The sequence below is a fragment of the Lissotriton vulgaris genome, chromosome 4_1 (assembly GCF_964263255.1).
Source record: "Lissotriton vulgaris chromosome 4_1, aLisVul1.2, whole genome shotgun sequence".
NCBI lineage: Eukaryota > Metazoa > Chordata > Amphibia > Caudata > Salamandridae > Lissotriton > Lissotriton vulgaris.
In genome coordinates, this window is record NC_141691.1 from 538,631,247 (window position 1) to 538,650,370 (window position 19,124).

At 33.3% G+C, this 19,124-nt stretch overlaps 15 non-coding genes across 15 annotated transcripts; 8 read left to right on the top strand and 7 right to left on the bottom strand.

Moving 5' to 3' along the window:
* Window positions 1–1,241: 1,241 nt before the first annotated feature.
* Window positions 1,242–1,313, top strand: TRNAQ-CUG (transfer RNA glutamine (anticodon CUG)). Its single transcript has one exon. It is a non-coding gene; the product is annotated as a tRNA-Gln (tRNA).
* An 825-nt stretch (window positions 1,314–2,138) lies between these two features.
* TRNAQ-UUG (transfer RNA glutamine (anticodon UUG)) lies at window positions 2,139–2,210 on the bottom strand. Its single transcript has one exon. It is a non-coding gene; the product is annotated as a tRNA-Gln (tRNA).
* A 1,547-nt stretch (window positions 2,211–3,757) lies between these two features.
* On the top strand, window positions 3,758–3,829 carry TRNAQ-CUG (transfer RNA glutamine (anticodon CUG)). The gene has a single exon. It is a non-coding gene; the product is annotated as a tRNA-Gln (tRNA).
* An 825-nt stretch (window positions 3,830–4,654) lies between these two features.
* On the bottom strand, window positions 4,655–4,726 carry TRNAQ-UUG (transfer RNA glutamine (anticodon UUG)). Its single transcript has one exon. It is a non-coding gene; the product is annotated as a tRNA-Gln (tRNA).
* Window positions 4,727–6,274: 1,548 nt separating this feature from the next.
* TRNAQ-CUG (transfer RNA glutamine (anticodon CUG)) lies at window positions 6,275–6,346 on the top strand. Its single transcript has one exon. It is a non-coding gene; the product is annotated as a tRNA-Gln (tRNA).
* An 825-nt stretch (window positions 6,347–7,171) lies between these two features.
* TRNAQ-UUG (transfer RNA glutamine (anticodon UUG)) lies at window positions 7,172–7,243 on the bottom strand. The gene has a single exon. It is a non-coding gene; the product is annotated as a tRNA-Gln (tRNA).
* Window positions 7,244–8,791: 1,548 nt separating this feature from the next.
* Window positions 8,792–8,863, top strand: TRNAQ-CUG (transfer RNA glutamine (anticodon CUG)). The gene has a single exon. It is a non-coding gene; the product is annotated as a tRNA-Gln (tRNA).
* Window positions 8,864–9,688: 825 nt separating this feature from the next.
* TRNAQ-UUG (transfer RNA glutamine (anticodon UUG)) lies at window positions 9,689–9,760 on the bottom strand. The gene has a single exon. It is a non-coding gene; the product is annotated as a tRNA-Gln (tRNA).
* A 1,547-nt stretch (window positions 9,761–11,307) lies between these two features.
* Window positions 11,308–11,379, top strand: TRNAQ-CUG (transfer RNA glutamine (anticodon CUG)). Its single transcript has one exon. It is a non-coding gene; the product is annotated as a tRNA-Gln (tRNA).
* An 825-nt stretch (window positions 11,380–12,204) lies between these two features.
* Window positions 12,205–12,276, bottom strand: TRNAQ-UUG (transfer RNA glutamine (anticodon UUG)). The gene has a single exon. It is a non-coding gene; the product is annotated as a tRNA-Gln (tRNA).
* Window positions 12,277–13,823: 1,547 nt separating this feature from the next.
* TRNAQ-CUG (transfer RNA glutamine (anticodon CUG)) lies at window positions 13,824–13,895 on the top strand. Its single transcript has one exon. It is a non-coding gene; the product is annotated as a tRNA-Gln (tRNA).
* Window positions 13,896–14,720: 825 nt separating this feature from the next.
* TRNAQ-UUG (transfer RNA glutamine (anticodon UUG)) lies at window positions 14,721–14,792 on the bottom strand. Its single transcript has one exon. It is a non-coding gene; the product is annotated as a tRNA-Gln (tRNA).
* Window positions 14,793–16,339: 1,547 nt separating this feature from the next.
* Window positions 16,340–16,411, top strand: TRNAQ-CUG (transfer RNA glutamine (anticodon CUG)). The gene has a single exon. It is a non-coding gene; the product is annotated as a tRNA-Gln (tRNA).
* Window positions 16,412–17,236: 825 nt separating this feature from the next.
* On the bottom strand, window positions 17,237–17,308 carry TRNAQ-UUG (transfer RNA glutamine (anticodon UUG)). The gene has a single exon. It is a non-coding gene; the product is annotated as a tRNA-Gln (tRNA).
* A 1,547-nt stretch (window positions 17,309–18,855) lies between these two features.
* On the top strand, window positions 18,856–18,927 carry TRNAQ-CUG (transfer RNA glutamine (anticodon CUG)). The gene has a single exon. It is a non-coding gene; the product is annotated as a tRNA-Gln (tRNA).
* Window positions 18,928–19,124: the final 197 nt, after the last annotated feature.

Consider the following 19,124-nt stretch of genomic DNA (forward strand, 5'->3'; position numbering starts at 1 on the left):
TGGACTCTGAAAACAGGGATCTAAGTACAAAGCTCAGTGGGACTTATCTAAACTTTACGTTTTTTTTTCCATTCAGTTCTTAGAAGTATTAATTGGAAAAACATCTCATTTACTTATAAACTTGTACGTATCAACTTATATGTATGTATCTCCCTATATATCGCTATATGTCTATGTATTTTTATCGGAAAATATAAATATATACATTATAAAAATATGTATAATTAATAGAGGTGAAAATAAAGAACAGTTGTTGCCTCTCCGCATTTGAAACATGAGCTTCTTCTCCTTCCTCTTCTATATGTCCTGAAATTGAGATAGTCACTTTTTAATCAATTTTGACCTAACAGCATAGTTGATTTGTACAAAGCATATCATACGATCTGTGAATAATTCTAAAAAAAGAAAATTAGATCAGTACCTTTGAGGCCTCCAAGCAAAAGCTTATATTTCATGATTGCAGATCGACTGTTGAAAATCAGCATGAGAAATGTTTTATTTCACAATTTCCATACTAATATACAAAAAACATTTGTACTATCTGAATGATACCGTCATTGTGGTTCTCTAGGTTTGATTTAAGAACACATCTCTTTCAAAATGTGCTATATTCGCCTTATCAATAGTGTAGAAATCTTCAAAAAGGAATGCTGGGAATCAGCCCTCTGAAATGCATTTGAGAAAAACAGGATAGGATTTTGTAATGTCGCACTATTTTGTGTAGGAATCTGATGTAAAAGTATTATAAAGTTCGTATTTCTGTAACTTGTTCAAGCTGTTGGACATTTTGAAAGGAGTCAACATTTGTCTCGTTCAACCTACTGGTATTGGATTGGAGCTATCAATAACAAAAGATGACAGAAATGTAAAAGGTTGAGATTAGTAAAATAGTACCTCAAAGAATTGGACTGGTACCTTTGCATGCAAAGTCCAAAGTGCCAACCGTTGCTCTTTGGAGCCACCCATGTGAGAGACAGAGAAATGGATGTAGTAGTTTGGAAATGTAGAATGTTTTAATATTCTTCAGTCAAATATGATCATTATTTTGTAAATTGCATGTCCTGATAAATGTTTGCACATTTAACACTGTTATGGAGAATGTAGCTGAAAAGAATCAAATCACATTGTAGCTCTTTACACTATGAGCATTCAACTGAGTTATCTTTTCATCAATGTAAGAAAAGCCCCTGCACTGATGCGCTCTCTTTTGTCTCAATGGAAAAATCCCTCATGTATGGCAGGGTTCCATGGTGTAATGGTTAGCACTCTGGACTCTGAATCCAGCGATCCGAGTTCAAATCTCGGTGGGACCTGCTTGAATTATGAGATTTAATATTTCACTAATTTCTTAGAATTTGGACTTGGAAAAACATAACGTCAAAGTTTTATACTGAAACTTATCAACGTATAAGTATGTATCTATGTACAGATGGCTATATCCATCTAGATAGCGATAATACAATATAAAGAAATGAAAAATTCATAAACATAAGTACTGAAGCTGAAAACTAAAAACTGTTCTTTCCCATCCACAATTTAAGCAAGAGGTTCTTTTCCTTTCTCATCTTTATGATCAGTAATAAGATAGTTAATTTTGCTGATTTCTTATCTGACAACATTCTTAACTTACACAGTGCATTTAATTGTGAATTTCTTTGAAAGAGGAATTCAGATTAATACATTTGACATGTCTTTCGAAAGATTCTACTTTGTGGTTATGGATCTACTTTAGAAAAACAGAGTGTAAATATCTGTGTGTCTTAATTTCAAGATTGTTATTTAAAAGTTCATCTCTTCTGTCCCCAAAATACACAATTTGATTCCTCAAGTTTTCTTTTAATGAAGGCTTTCCAATTAAAAAAGTTCCTTGTTCCCCTTATCAATAACAGTAAGATTTAAACAAGTAATATCTTGCATCAGCCTCTTGTGATGAGTTGAGAAAACAGAGTCAGCTCACAAAATGTCTCATTATTTTGAGCCATTTTATTTCCAGGTTTTCTAAAAGTTCTATCATTTGCTCACATCAAATAGACTTTAAAAATACAATCAATAAATTAATGTTTCACTCTACCCGTGTTAGATTTATGATATTTATGAATACACTTGACAGAAAAAGATTTGGTCATAAGTCATGAAAGTGGTCCCACCGAGATTTGAACTCGGATCCTTGGATTCAAAGTCCAAAGTGCTAACCATTACACCATGGAACCTCCCATGTGACAGGGGAGCAAATTGCTGCAGCAATGTGGACATTTCAAATTTTTTATTTTCTACAGTCAAAGACAAACAGAATTACATAACTTTTCTATTCTGTTCAACTTTTGCCTATTGAACTATGTTAGGGAAGGATGTTGCACAAAGGACTCAAGTAACGCTATGACTCTGTTGAACAGTACTTTTTATGTGAGATACGATTTTGCAATAAAAGATAAGATTCCCCCGTGAATGCAATCTCTTCTGCCAAAATGGAAAGCTCAACCTGGTACAGGTGGGTTGATGGTGTTATGCTTGTCAATCTGGACTCTGAAAACAGGGATCTAAGTACAAAGCTCAGTGGGACTTATCTAAACTTTACGATTTTTTTTCCATTCAGTTCTTAGAAGTATTAATTGGAAAAACATCTCATTTACTTATAAACTTGTACGTATCAACTTATATGTATGTATCTCCCTATATATCGCTATATGTCTATGTATTTTTATCGGAAAATATAAATATATACATTATAAAAATACGTATAATTAATAGAGGTGAAAATAATGAACAGTTGTTGCCTCTCCGCATTTGAAACATGAGCTTCTTCTCCTTCCTCTTCTATATGTCCTGAAATTGAGATAGTCACTTTTTAATCAATTTTGATCTAACAACATAGTTGATTTGTACAAAGCATATCATACGATCTGTGAATAATTCTAAAAAAGAAAATTAGATCAGTACCTTTGAGGCCTCCAAGCAAAAGCTTATATTTCATGATTGCAGATCGACTGTTGAAAATCAGCATGAGAAATGTTTTATTTCACAATTTCCATACTAATATACAAAAAACATTTGTACTATCTGAATGATACCGTCATTGTGGTTCTCTAGGTTTGATTTAAGAACACATCTCTTTCAGAATGTGCTATATTCGCCTTATCAATAGTGTGGAAATCTTCAAAAAGGAATGCTGGGAATCAGCCCTCTGAAATGCATTTGAGAAAAACAGGATAGGATTTTGTAATGTCGCACTATTTTGTGTAGGAATCTGATGTAAAAGTATTATGAAGTTCGTATTTCTGTAACTTGTTCAAGCTGTTGGACATTTTGAAAGGAGTCAACATTTGTCTCTTTCAACGTACTGGTATTGGATTGGAGCTATCAATAACAAAAGATGACAGAAATGTAAAAGGTCGAGATTAGTAAAATAGTACCTCAAAGAATTGGACTGGTACCTTTGCATGCAAAGTCCAAAGTGCCAACCGTTGCTCTTTGGAGCCACCCATGTGAGAGACAGAGAAATGGATGTAGTAGTTTGGAAATGTAGAATGTTTTAATATTCTTCAGTCAAATATGATCATTATTTTGTAAATTGCATGTCCTGATAAACGTTTGCACATTTAACACTGTTATGGAGAATGTAGCTGAAAAGAATCAAATCACATTGTAGCTCTTTACACTATGAGCATTCAACTGAGTTATCTTTTCATCAATGTAAGAAAAGCCCCTGCACTGATGCGCTCTCTTTTGTCTCAATGGAAAAATCCCTCATGTATGGCAGGGTTCCATGGTGTAATGGTTAGCACTCTGGACTCTGAATCCAGCGATCCGAGTTCAAATCTCGGTGGGACCTGCTTGAATTATGAGATTTAATATTTCACTAATTTCTTAGAATTTGGACTTGGAAAAACATAACGTCAAAGTTTTATACTGAAACTTATCAACGTATAAGTATGTATCTATGTACAGATGGCTATATCCATCTAGATAGCGATAATACAATATAAAGAAATGAATTATTCATAAACATAAGTACTGAAGCTGAAAACTAAAAACTGTTCTTTCCCATCCACAATTTAAGCAAGAGGTTCTTTTCCTTTCTCATCTTTATGATCAGTAATAAGATAGTTAATTTTGCTGATTTCTTATCTGACAACATTCTTAACTTACACATTGCATTTAATTGTGAATTTCTTTGAAAGAGGAATTCAGATTAATACATTTGACATGTCTTTCGAAAGATTCTACTTTGTGGTTATGGATCTACTTTAGAAAAACAGAGTGTAAATATCTGTGTGTCTTAATTTCAAGATTGTTATTTAAAAGTTCATCTCTTCTGTCCCCAAAATACACAATTTGATTCCTCAAGTTTTCTTTTAATGAAGGCTTTCCAATTTAAAAAGTTCCTTGTTCCCCTTATCAATAACAGTAAGATTTAAACAAGTAATATCTTGCATCAGCTTCTTGTGATGAGTTGAGAAAACAGAGTCAGCTCACAAAATGTCTCATTATTTTGAGCCATTTTATTTCCATGTTTTCTAAAAGTTCTATCATTTGCTCACATCAAATAGACTTTAAAAATACAATCAATAAATTAATGTTTCACTCTACCCGTGTTAGATTTATGATATTTATGAATACACTTGACAGAAAAAGATTTGGTCATAAGTCATGAAAGTGGTCCCACCGAGATTTGAACTCGGATCCTTGGATTCAAAGTCCAACGTGCTAACCATTACACCATGGAACCTCCCATGTGACAGGGGAGCAAATTGCTGCAGCAATGTGGACATTTCACATTTTTTATTTTCTACAGTCAAAGACAAACAGAATTACATAACTTTTCTATTCTGTTCAACTTTTGCCTATTGAACTATGTTAGGGAAGGATGTTGCACAAAGGACTCAAGTAACGCTATGACTCTGTTGAACAGTACTTTTTATGTGAGATAAGATTTTGCAATAAAAGATAAGATTCCCCCGTGAATGCAATCTCTTCTGCCAAAATGGAAAGCTCAACCTGGTACAGGTGGGTTGATGGTGTTATGCTTGTCAATCTGGACTCTGAAAACAGGGATCTAAGTACAAAGCTCAGTGGGACTTATCTAAACTTTACGGTTTTTTTTCCATTCAGTTCTTAGAAGTATTAATTGGAAAAACATCTCATTTACTTATAAACTTGTACGTATCAACTTATATGTATGTATCTCCCTATATATCGCTATATGTCTATGTATTTTTATCGGAAAATATAAATATATACATTATAAAAATATGTATAATTAATAGAGGTGAAAATAAAGAACAGTTGTTGCCTCTCAGCATTTGAAACATGAGCTTCTTCTCCTTCCTCTTCTATATGTCCTGAAATTGAGATAGTCACTTTTTAATCAATTTTGACCTAACAGCATAGTTGATTTGTACAAAGCATATCATACGATCTGTGAATAATTCTAAAAAAAGAAAATTAGATCAGTACCTTTGAGGCCTCCAAGCAAAAGCTTATATTTCATGATTGCAGATCGACTGTTGAAAATCAGCATGAGAAATGTTTTATTTCACAATTTCCATACTAATATACAAAAAACATTTGTACTATCTGAATGATACCGTCATTGTGGTTCTCTAGGTTTGATTTAAGAACACATCTCTTTCAAAATGTGCTATATTCGCCTTATCAATAGTGTAGAAATCTTCAAAAAGGAATGCTGGGAATCAGCCCTCTGAAATGCATTTGAGAAAAACAGGATAGGATTTTGTAATGTCGCACTATTTTGTGTAGGAATCTGATGTAAAAGTATTATAAAGTTCGTATTTCTGTAACTTGTTCAAGCTGTTGGACATTTTGAAAGGAGTCAACATTTGTCTCGTTCAACCTACTGGTATTGGATTGGAGCTATCAATAACAAAAGATGACAGAAATGTAAAAGGTTGAGATTAGTAAAATAGTACCTCAAAGAATTGGACTGGTACCTTTGCATGCAAAGTCCAAAGTGCCAACCGTTGCTCTTTGGAGCCACCCATGTGAGAGACAGAGAAATGGATGTAGTAGTTTGGAAATGTAGAATGTTTTAATATTCTTCAGTCAAATATGATCATTATTTTGTAAATTGCATGTCCTGATAAATGTTTGCACATTTAACACTGTTATGGAGAATGTAGCTGAAAAGAATCAAATCACATTGTAGCTCTTTACACTATGAGCATTCAACTGAGTTATCTTTTCATCAATGTAAGAAAAGCCCCTGCACTGATGCGCTCTCTTTTGTCTCAATGGAAAAATCCCTCATGTATGGCAGGGTTCCATGGTGTAATGGTTAGCACTCTGGACTCTGAATCCAGCGATCCGAGTTCAAATCTCGGTGGGACCTGCTTGAATTATGAGATTTAATATTTCACTAATTTCTTAGAATTTGGACTTGGAAAAACATAACGTCAAAGTTTTATACTGAAACTTATCAACGTATAAGTATGTATCTATGTACAGATGGCTATATCCATCTAGATAGCGATAATACAATATAAAGAAATGAAAAATTCATAAACATAAGTACTGAAGCTGAAAACTAAAAACTGTTCTTTCCCATCCACAATTTAAGCAAGAGGTTCTTTTCCTTTCTCATCTTTATGATCAGTAATAAGATAGTTAATTTTGCTGATTTCTTATCTGACAACATTCTTAACTTACACAGTGCATTTAATTGTGAATTTCTTTGAAAGAGGAATTCAGATTAATACATTTGACATGTCTTTCGAAAGATTCTACTTTGTGGTTATGGATCTACTTTAGAAAAACAGAGTGTAAATATCTGTGTGTCTTAATTTCAAGATTGTTATTTAAAAGTTCATCTCTTCTGTCCCCAAAATACACAATTTGATTCCTCAAGTTTTCTTTTAATGAGGGCTTTCCAATTTAAAAAGTTCCTTGTTCCCCTTATCAATAACAGTACGATTTATACAAGTAATATCTTGCATCAGCTTCTTGTGATGAGTTGAGAAAACAGAGTCAGCTCACAAAATGTCTCATTATTTTGAGCCATTTTATTTCCATGTTTTCTAAAAGTTCTATCATTTGCTCACATCAAATAGACTTTAAAAATACAATCAATAAATTAATGTTTCACTCTACCCGTGTTAGATTTATGATATTTATGAATACACTTGACAGAAAAAGATTTGGTCATAAGTCACAAAAGTGGTCCCACCGAGATTTGAACTCGGATCCTTGGATTCAAAGTCCAAAGTGCTAACCATTACACCATGGAACCTCCCATGTGACAGGGGAGCAAATTGCTGCAGCAATGTGGACATTTCACATTTTTTATTTTCTACAGTCAAAGACAAACAGAATTACATAACTTTTCTATTCTGTTCAACTTTTGCCTATTGAACTATGTTAGGGAAGGATGTTGCACAAAGGACTCAAGTAACGCTATGACTCTGTTGAACAGTACTTTTTATGTGAGATAAGATTTTGCAATAAAAGATAAGATTCCCCCGTGAATGCAATCTCTTCTGCCAAAATGGAAAGCTCAACCTGGTACAGGTGGGTTGATGGTGTTATGCTTGTCAATCTGGACTCTGAAAACAGGGATCTAAGTACAAAGCTCAGTGGGACTTATCTAAACTTTACGATTTTTTTTCCATTCAGTTCTTAGAAGTATTAATTGGAAAAACATCTCATTTACTTATAAACTTGTACGTATCAACTTATATGTATGTATCTCCCTATATATCGCTATATGTCTATGTATTTTTATCGGAAAATATAAATATATACATTATAAAAATATGTATAATTAATAGAGGTGAAAATAAAGAACAGTTGTTGCCTCTCAGCATTTGAAACATGAGCTTCTTCTCCTTCCTCTTCTATATGTCCTGAAATTGAGATAGTCACTTTTTAATCAATTTTGACCTAACAGCATAGTTGATTTGTACAAAGCATATCATACGATCTGTGAATAATTCTAAAAAAAGAAAATTAGATCAGTACCTTTGAGGCCTCCAAGCAAAAGCTTATATTTCATGATTGCAGATCGACTGTTGAAAATCAGCATGAGAAATGTTTTATTTCACAATTTCCATACTAATATACAAAAAACATTTGTACTATCTGAATGATACCGTCATTGTGGTTCTCTAGGTTTGATTTAAGAACACATCTCTTTCAAAATGTGCTATATTCGCCTTATCAATAGTGTAGAAATCTTCAAAAAGGAATGCTGGGAATCAGCCCTCTGAAATGCATTTGAGAAAAACAGGATAGGATTTTGTAATGTCGCACTATTTTGTGTAGGAATCTGATGTAAAAGTATTATAAAGTTCGTATTTCTGTAACTTGTTCAAGCTGTTGGACATTTTGAAAGGAGTCAACATTTGTCTCGTTCAACCTACTGGTATTGGATTGGAGCTATCAATAACAAAAGATGACAGAAATGTAAAAGGTTGAGATTAGTAAAATAGTACCTCAAAGAATTGGACTGGTACCTTTGCATGCAAAGTCCAAAGTGCCAACCGTTGCTCTTTGGAGCCACCCATGTGAGAGACAGAGAAATGGATGTAGTAGTTTGGAAATGTAGAATGTTTTAATATTCTTCAGTCAAATATGATCATTATTTTGTAAATTGCATGTCCTGATAAATGTTTGCACATTTAACACTGTTATGGAGAATGTAGCTGAAAAGAATCAAATCACATTGTAGCTCTTTACACTATGAGCATTCAACTGAGTTATCTTTTCATCAATGTAAGAAAAGCCCCTGCACTGATGCGCTCTCTTTTGTCTCAATGGAAAAATCCCTCATGTATGGCAGGGTTCCATGGTGTAATGGTTAGCACTCTGGACTCTGAATCCAGCGATCCGAGTTCAAATCTCGGTGGGACCTGCTTGAATTATGAGATTTAATATTTCACTAATTTCTTAGAATTTGGACTTGGAAAAACATAACGTCAAAGTTTTATACTGAAACTTATCAACGTATAAGTATGTATCTATGTACAGATGGCTATATCCATCTAGATAGCGATAATACAATATAAAGAAATGAAAAATTCATAAACATAAGTACTGAAGCTGAAAACTAAAAACTGTTCTTTCCCATCCACAATTTAAGCAAGAGGTTCTTTTCCTTTCTCATCTTTATGATCAGTAATAAGATAGTTAATTTTGCTGATTTCTTATCTGACAACATTCTTAACTTACACAGTGCATTTAATTGTGAATTTCTTTGAAAGAGGAATTCAGATTAATACATTTGACATGTCTTTCGAAAGATTCTACTTTGTGGTTATGGATCTACTTTAGAAAAACAGAGTGTAAATATCTGTGTGTCTTAATTTCAAGATTGTTATTTAAAAGTTCATCTCTTCTGTCCCCAAAATACACAATTTGATTCCTCAAGTTTTCTTTTAATGAGGGCTTTCCAATTTAAAAAGTTCCTTGTTCCCCTTATCAATAACAGTACGATTTATACAAGTAATATCTTGCATCAGCTTCTTGTGATGAGTTGAGAAAACAGAGTCAGCTCACAAAATGTCTCATTATTTTGAGCCATTTTATTTCCATGTTTTCTAAAAGTTCTATCATTTGCTCACATCAAATAGACTTTAAAAATACAATCAATAAATTAATGTTTCACTCTACCCGTGTTAGATTTATGATATTTATGAATACACTTGACAGAAAAAGATTTGGTCATAAGTCACAAAAGTGGTCCCACCGAGATTTGAACTCGGATCCTTGGATTCAAAGTCCAAAGTGCTAACCATTACACCATGGAACCTCCCATGTGACAGGGGAGCAAATTGCTGCAGCAATGTGGACATTTCACATTTTTTATTTTCTACAGTCAAAGACAAACAGAATTACATAACTTTTCTATTCTGTTCAACTTTTGCCTATTGAACTATGTTAGGGAAGGATGTTGCACAAAGGACTCAAGTAACGCTATGACTCTGTTGAACAGTACTTTTTATGTGAGATAAGATTTTGCAATAAAAGATAAGATTCCCCCGTGAATGCAATCTCTTCTGCCAAAATGGAAAGCTCAACCTGGTACAGGTGGGTTGATGGTGTTATGCTTGTCAATCTGGACTCTGAAAACAGGGATCTAAGTACAAAGCTCAGTGGGACTTATCTAAACTTTACGATTTTTTTTCCATTCAGTTCTTAGAAGTATTAATTGGAAAAACATCTCATTTACTTATAAACTTGTACGTATCAACTTATATGTATGTATCTCCCTATATATCGCTATATGTCTATGTATTTTTATCGGAAAATATAAATATATACATTATAAAAATATGTATAATTAATAGAGGTGAAAATAAAGAACAGTTGTTGCCTCTCCGCATTTGAAACATGAGCTTCTTCTCCTTCCTCTTCTATATGTCCTGAAATTGAGATAGTCACTTTTTAATCAATTTTGATCTAACAGCATAGTTGATTTGTACAAAGCATATCATACGATCTGTGAATAATTCTAAAAAAGAAAATTAGATCAGTACCTTTGAGGCCTCCAAGCAAAAGCTTATATTTCATGATTGCAGATCGACTGTTGAAAATCAGCATGAGAAATGTTTTATTTCACAATTTCCATACTAATATACAAAAAACATTTGTACTATCTGAATGATACCGTCATTGTGGTTCTCTAGGTTTGATTTAAGAACACATCTCTTTCAAAATGTGCTATATTCGCCTTATCAATAGTGTAGAAATCTTCAAAAAGGAATGCTGGGAATCAGCCCTCTGAAATGCATTTGAGAAAAACAGGATAGGATTTTGTAATGTCGCACTATTTTGTGTAGGAATCTGATGTAAAAGTATTATAAAGTTCGTATTTCTGTAACTTGTTCAAGCTGTTGGACATTTTGAAAGGAGTCAACATTTGTCTCGTTCAACCTACTGGTATTGGATTGGAGCTATCAATAACAAAAGATGACAGAAATATAAAAGGTTGAGATTAGTAAAATAGTACCTCAAAGAATTGGACTGGTACCTTTGCATGCAAAGTCCAAAGTGCCAACCGTTGCTCTTTGGAGCCACCCATGTGAGAGACAGAGAAATGGATGTAGTAGTTTGGAAATGTAGAATGTTTTAATATTCTTCAGTCAAATATGATCATTATTTTGTAAATTGCATGTCCTGATAAACGTTTGCACATTTAACACTGTTATGGAGAATGTAGCTGAAAAGAATCAAATCACATTGTAGCTCTTTACACTATGAGCATTCAACTGAGTTATCTTTTCATCAATGTAAGAAAAGCCCCTGCACTGATGCGCTCTCTTTTGTCTCAATGGAAAAATCCCTCATGTATGGCAGGGTTCCATGGTGTAATGGTTAGCACTCTGGACTCTGAATCCAGCGATCCGAGTTCAAATCTCGGTGGGACCTGCTTGAATTATGAGATTTAATATTTCACTAATTTCTTAGAATTTGGACTTGGAAAAACATAACGTCAAAGTTTTATACTGTAACTTATCAACGTATAAGTATGTATCTATGTACAGATGGCTATATCCATCTAGATAGCGATAATACAATATAAAGAAATGAAAAATTCATAAACATAAGTACTGAAGCTGAAAACTAAAAACTGTTCTTTCCCATCCACAATTTAAGCAAGAGGTTCTTTTCCTTTCTCATCTTTATGATCAGTAATAAGATAGTTAATTTTGCTGATTTCTTATCTGACAACATTCTTAACTTACACAGTGCATTTAATTGTGAATTTCTTTGAAAGAGGAATTCAGATTAATACATTTGACATGTCTTTCGAAAGATTCTACTTTGTGGTTATGGATCTACTTTAGAAAAACAGAGTGTAAATATCTGTGTGTCTTAATTTCAAGATTGTTATTTAAAAGTTCATCTCTTCTGTCCCCAAAATACACAATTTGATTCCTCAAGTTTTCTTTTAATGAAGGCTTTCCAATTAAAAAAGTTCCTTGTTCCCCTTATCAATAACAGTAAGATTTAAACAAGTAATATCTTGCATCAGCCTCTTGTGATGAGTTGAGAAAACAGAGTCAGCTCACAAAATGTCTCATTATTTTGAGCCATTTTATTTCCAGGTTTTCTAAAAGTTCTATCATTTGCTCACATCAAATAGACTTTAAAAATACAATCAATAAATTAATGTTTCACTCTACCCGTGTTAGATTTATGATATTTATGAATACACTTGACAGAAAAAGATTTGGTCATAAGTCATGAAAGTGGTCCCACCGAGATTTGAACTCGGATCCTTGGATTCAAAGTCCAAAGTGCTAACCATTACACCATGGAACCTCCCATGTGACAGGGGAGCAAATTGCTGCAGCAATGTGGACATTTCAAATTTTTTATTTTCTACAGTCAAAGACAAACAGAATTACATAACTTTTCTATTCTGTTCAACTTTTGCCTATTGAACTATGTTAGGGAAGGATGTTGCACAAAGGACTCAAGTAACGCTATGACTCTGTTGAACAGTACTTTTTATGTGAGATAAGATTTTGCAATAAAAGATAAGATTCCCCCGTGAATGCAATCTCTTCTGCCAAAATGGAAAGCTCAACCTGGTACAGGTGGGTTGATGGTGTTATGCTTGTCAATCTGGACTCTGAAAACAGGGATCTAAGTACAAAGCTCAGTGGGACTTATCTAAACTTTACGTTTTTTTTTCCATTCAGTTCTTAGAAGTATTAATTGGAAAAACATCTCATTTACTTATAAACTTGTACGTATCAACTTATATGTATGTATCTCCCTATATATCGCTATATGTCTATGTATTTTTATCGGAAAATATAAATATATACATTATAAAAATATGTATAATTAATAGAGGTGAAAATAAAGAACAGTTGTTGCCTCTCCGCATTTGAAACATGAGCTTCTTCTCCTTCCTCTTCTATATGTCCTGAAATTGAGATAGTCACTTTTTAATCAATTTTGATCTAACAGCATAGTTGATTTGTACAAAGCATATCATACGATCTGTGAATAATTCTAAAAAAGAAAATTAGATCAGTACCTTTGAGGCCTCCAAGCAAAAGCTTATATTTCATGATTGCAGATCGACTGTTGAAAATCAGCATGAGAAATGTTTTATTTCACAATTTCCATACTAATATACAAAAAACATTTGTACTATCTGAATGATACCGTCATTGTGGTTCTCTAGGTTTGATTTAAGAACACATCTCTTTCAAAATGTGCTATATTCGCCTTATCAATAGTGTAGAAATCTTCAAAAAGGAATGCTGGGAATCAGCCCTCTGAAATGCATTTGAGAAAAACAGGATAGGATTTTGTAATGTCGCACTATTTTGTGTAGGAATCTGATGTAAAAGTATTATAAAGTTCGTATTTCTGTAACTTGTTCAAGCTGTTGGACATTTTGAAAGGAGTCAACATTTGTCTCGTTCAACCTACTGGTATTGGATTGGAGCTATCAATAACAAAAGATGACAGAAATATAAAAGGTTGAGATTAGTAAAATAGTACCTCAAAGAATTGGACTGGTACCTTTGCATGCAAAGTCCAAAGTGCCAACCGTTGCTCTTTGGAGCCACCCATGTGAGAGACAGAGAAATGGATGTAGTAGTTTGGAAATGTAGAATGTTTTAATATTCTTCAGTCAAATATGATCATTATTTTGTAAATTGCATGTCCTGATAAACGTTTGCACATTTAACACTGTTATGGAGAATGTAGCTGAAAAGAATCAAATCACATTGTAGCTCTTTACACTATGAGCATTCAACTGAGTTATCTTTTCATCAATGTAAGAAAAGCCCCTGCACTGATGCGCTCTCTTTTGTCTCAATGGAAAAATCCCTCATGTATGGCAGGGTTCCATGGTGTAATGGTTAGCACTCTGGACTCTGAATCCAGCGATCCGAGTTCAAATCTCGGTGGGACCTGCTTGAATTATGAGATTTAATATTTCACTAATTTCTTAGAATTTGGACTTGGAAAAACATAATGTCAAAGTTTTATACTGTAACTTATCAACGTATAAGTATGTATCTATGTACAGATGGCTATATCCATCTAGATAGCGATAATACAATATAAAGAAATGAAAAATTCATAAACATAAGTACTGAAGCTGAAAACTAAAAACTGTTCTTTCCCATCCACAATTTAAGCAAGAGGTTCTTTTCCTTTCTCATCTTTATGATCAGTAATAAGATAGTTAATTTTGCTGATTTCTTATCTGACAACATTCTTAACTTACACAGTGCATTTAATTGTGAATTTCTTTGAAAGAGGAATTCAGATTAATACATTTGACATGTCTTTCGAAAGATTCTACTTTGTGGTTATGGATCTACTTTAGAAAAACAGAGTGTAAATATCTGTGTGTCTTAATTTCAAGATTGTTATTTAAAAGTTCATCTCTTCTGTCCCCAAAATACACAATTTGATTCCTCAAGTTTTCTTTTAATGAAGGCTTTCCAATTAAAAAAGTTCCTTGTTCCCCTTATCAATAACAGTAAGATTTAAACAAGTAATATCTTGCATCAGCCTCTTGTGATGAGTTGAGAAAACAGAGTCAGCTCACAAAATGTCTCATTATTTTGAGCCATTTTATTTCCAGGTTTTCTAAAAGTTCTATCATTTGCTCACATCAAATAGACTTTAAAAATACAATCAATAAATTAATGTTTCACTCTACCCGTGTTAGATTTATGATATTTATGAATACACTTGACAGAAAAAGATTTGGTCATAAGTCATGAAAGTGGTCCCACCGAGATTTGAACTCGGATCCTTGGATTCAAAGTCCAAAGTGCTAACCATTACACCATGGAACCTCCCATGTGACAGGGGAGAAAATTGCTGCAGCAATGTGGACATTTCAAATTTTTTATTTTCTACAGTCAAAGACAAACAGAATTACATAACTTTTCTATTCTGTTCAACTTTTGCCTATTGAACTATGTTAGGGAAGGATGTTGCACAAAGGACTCAAGTAACGCTATGACTCTGTTGAACAGTACTTTTTATGTGAGATAAGATTTTGCAATAAAAGATAAGATTCCCCCGTGAATGCAATCTCTTCTGCCAAAATGGAAAGCTCAACCTGGTACAGGTGGGTTGATGGTGTTATGCTTGTCAATCTGGACTCTGAAAACAGGGATCTAAGTACAAAGCTCAGTGGGACTTATCTAAACTTTACGATTTTTTTTCCATTCAGTTCTTAGAAGTATTAATTGGAAAAACATCTCATTTACTTATAAACTTGTACGTATCAACTTATATGTATGTATCTCCCTATATATCGCTATATGTCTATGTATTTTTATCGGAAAATATAAATATATACATTATAAAAATATGTATAATTAATAGAGGTGAAAATAAAGAACAGTTGTTGCCTCTCCGCATTTGAAACATGAGCTTCTTCTCCTTCCTCTTCTATATGTCCTGAAATTGAGATAGTCACTTTTTAATCAATTTTGATCTAACAGCATAGTTGATTTGTACAAAGCATATCATACGATCTGTGAATAATTCTAAAAAAGAAAATTAGATCAGTACCTTTGAGGCCTCCAAGCAAAAGCTTATATTTCATGATTGCAGATCGACTGTTGAAAATCAGCATGAGAAATGTTTTATTTCACAATTTCCATACTAATATACAAAAAACATTTGTACTATCTGAATGATACCGTCATTGTGGTTCTCTAGGTTTGATTTAAGAACACATCTCTTTCAAAATGTGCTATATTCGCCTTATCAATAGTGTAGAAATCTTCAAAAAGGAATGCTGGGAATCAGCCCTCTGAAATGCATTTGAGAAAAACAGGATAGGATTTTGTAATGTCGCACTATTTTGTGTAGGAATCTGATGTAAAAGTATTATAAAGTTCGTATTTCTGTAACTTGTTCAAGCTGTTGGACATTTTGAAAGGAGTCAACATTTGTCTCGTTCAACCTACTGGTATTGGATTGGAGCTATCAATAACAAAAGATGACAGAAATATAAAAGGTTGAGATTAGTAAAATAGTACCTCAAAGAATTGGACTGGTACCTTTGCATGCAAAGTCCAAAGTGCCAACCGTTGCTCTTTGGAGCCACCCATGTGAGAGACAGAGAAATGGATGTAGTAGTTTGGAAATGTAGAATGTTTTAATATTCTTCAGTCAAATATGATCATTATTTTGTAAATTGCATGTCCTGATAAACGTTTGCACATTTAACACTGTTATGGAGAATGTAGCTGAAAAGAATCAAATCACATTGTAGCTCTTTACACTATGAGCATTCAACTGAGTTATCTTTTCATCAATGTAAGAAAAGCCCCTGCACTGATGCGCTCTCTTTTGTCTCAATGGAAAAATCCCTCATGTATGGCAGGGTTCCATGGTGTAATGGTTAGCACTCTGGACTCTGAATCCAGCGATCCGAGTTCAAATCTCGGTGGGACCTGCTTGAATTATGAGATTTAATATTTCACTAATTTCTTAGAATTTGGACTTGGAAAAACATAACGTCAAAGTTTTATACTGTAACTTATCAACGTATAAGTATGTATCTATGTACAGATGGCTATATCCATCTAGATAGCGATAATACAATATAAAGAAATGAAAAATTCATAAACATAAGTACTGAAGCTGAAAACTAAAAACTGTTCTTTCCCATCCACAATTTAAGCAAGAGGTTCTTTTCCTTTCTCATCTTTATGATCAGTAATAAGATAGTTAATTTTGCTGATTTCTTATCTGACAACATTCTTAACTTACACAGTGCATTTAATTGTGAATTTCTTTGAAAGAGGAATTCAGATTAATACATTTGACATGTCTTTCGAAAGATTCTACTTTGTGGTTATGGATCTACTTTAGAAAAACAGAGTGTAAATATCTGTGTGTCTTAATTTCAAGATTGTTATTTAAAAGTTCATCTCTTCTGTCCCCAAAATACACAATTTGATTCCTCAAGTTTTCTTTTAATGAAGGCTTTCCAATTAAAAAAGTTCCTTGTTCCCCTTATCAATAACAGTAAGATTTAAACAAGTAATATCTTGCATCAGCCTCTTGTGATGAGTTGAGAAAACAGAGTCAGCTCACAAAATGTCTCATTATTTTGAGCCATTTTATTTCCAGGTTTTCTAAAAGTTCTATCATTTGCTCACATCAAATAGACTTTAAAAATACAATCAATAAATTAATGTTTCACTCTACCCGTGTTAGATTTATGATATTTATGAATACACTTGACAGAAAAAGATTTGGTCATAAGTCATGAAAGTGGTCCCACCGAGATTTGAACTCGGATCCTTGGATTCAAAGTCCAAAGTGCTAACCATTACACCATGGAACCTCCCATGTGACAGGGGAGCAAATTGCTGCAGCAATGTGGACATTTCAAATTTTTTATTTTCTACAGTCAAAGACAAACAGAATTACATAACTTTTCTATTCTGTTCAACTTTTGCCTATTGAACTATGTTAGGGAAGGATGTTGCACAAAGGACTCAAGTAACGCTATGACTCTGTTGAACAGTACTTTTTATGTGAGATAAGATTTTGCAATAAAAGATAAGATTCCCCCGTGAATGCAATCTCTTCTGCCAAAATGGAAAGCTCAACCTGGTACAGGTGGGTTGATGGTGTTATGCTTGTCAATCTGGACTCTGAAAACAGGGATCTAAGTACAAAGCTCAGTGGGACTTATCTAAACTTTACGTTTTTTTTTCCATTCAGTTCTTAGAAGTATTAATTGGAAAAACATCTCATTTACTTATAAACTTGTACGTATCAACTTATATGTATGTATCTCCCTATATATCGCTATATGTCTATGTATTTTTATCGGAAAATATAAATATATACATTATAAAAATATGTATAATTAATAGAGGTGAAAATAAAGAACAGTTGTTGCCTCTCCGCATTTGAAACATGAGCTTCTTCTCCTTCCTCTTCTATATGTCCTGAAATTGAGATAGTCACTTTTTAATCAATTTTGATCTAACAGCATAGTTGATTTGTACAAAGCATATCATACGATCTGTGAATAATTCTAAAAAAGAAAATTAGATCAGTACCTTTGAGGCCTCCAAGCAAAAGCTTATATTTCATGATTGCAGATCGACTGTTGAAAATCAGCATGAGAAATGTTTTATTTCACAATTTCCATACTAATATACAAAAAACATTTGTACTATCTGAATGATACCGTCATTGTGGTTCTCTAGGTTTGATTTAAGAACACATCTCTTTCAAAATGTGCTATATTCGCCTTATCAATAGTGTAGAAATCTTCAAAAAGGAATGCTGGGAATCAGCCCTCTGAAATGCATTTGAGAAAAACAGGATAGGATTTTGTAATGTCGCACTATTTTGTGTAGGAATCTGATGTAAAAGTATTATAAAGTTCGTATTTCTGTAACTTGTTCAAGCTGTTGGACATTTTGAAAGGAGTCAACATTTGTCTCGTTCAACCTACTGGTATTGGATTGGAGCTATCAATAACAAAAGATGACAGAAATATAAAAGGTTGAGATTAGTAAAATAGTACCTCAAAGAATTGGACTGGTACCTTTGCATGCAAAGTCCAAAGTGCCAACCGTTGCTCTTTGGAGCCACCCATGTGAGAGACAGAGAAATGGATGTAGTAGTTTGGAAATGTAGAATGTTTTAATATTCTTCAGTCAAATATGATCATTATTTTGTAAATTGCATGTCCTGATAAACGTTTGCACATTTAACACTGTTATGGAGAATGTAGCTGAAAAGAATCAAATCACATTGTAGCTCTTTACACTATGAGCATTCAACTGAGTTATCTTTTCATCAATGTAAGAAAAGCCCCTGCACTGATGCGCTCTCTTTTGTCTCAATGGAAAAATCCCTCATGTATGGCAGGGTTCCATGGTGTAATGGTTAGCACTCTGGACTCTGAATCCAGCGATCCGAGTTCAAATCTCGGTGGGACCTGCTTGAATTATGAGATTTAATATTTCACTAATTTCTTAGAATTTGGACTTGGAAAAACATAATGTCAAAGTTTTATACTGTAACTTATCAACGTATAAGTATGTATCTATGTACAGATGGCTATATCCATCTAGATAGCGATAATACAATATAAAGAAATGAAAAATTCATAAACATAAGTACTGAAGCTGAAAACT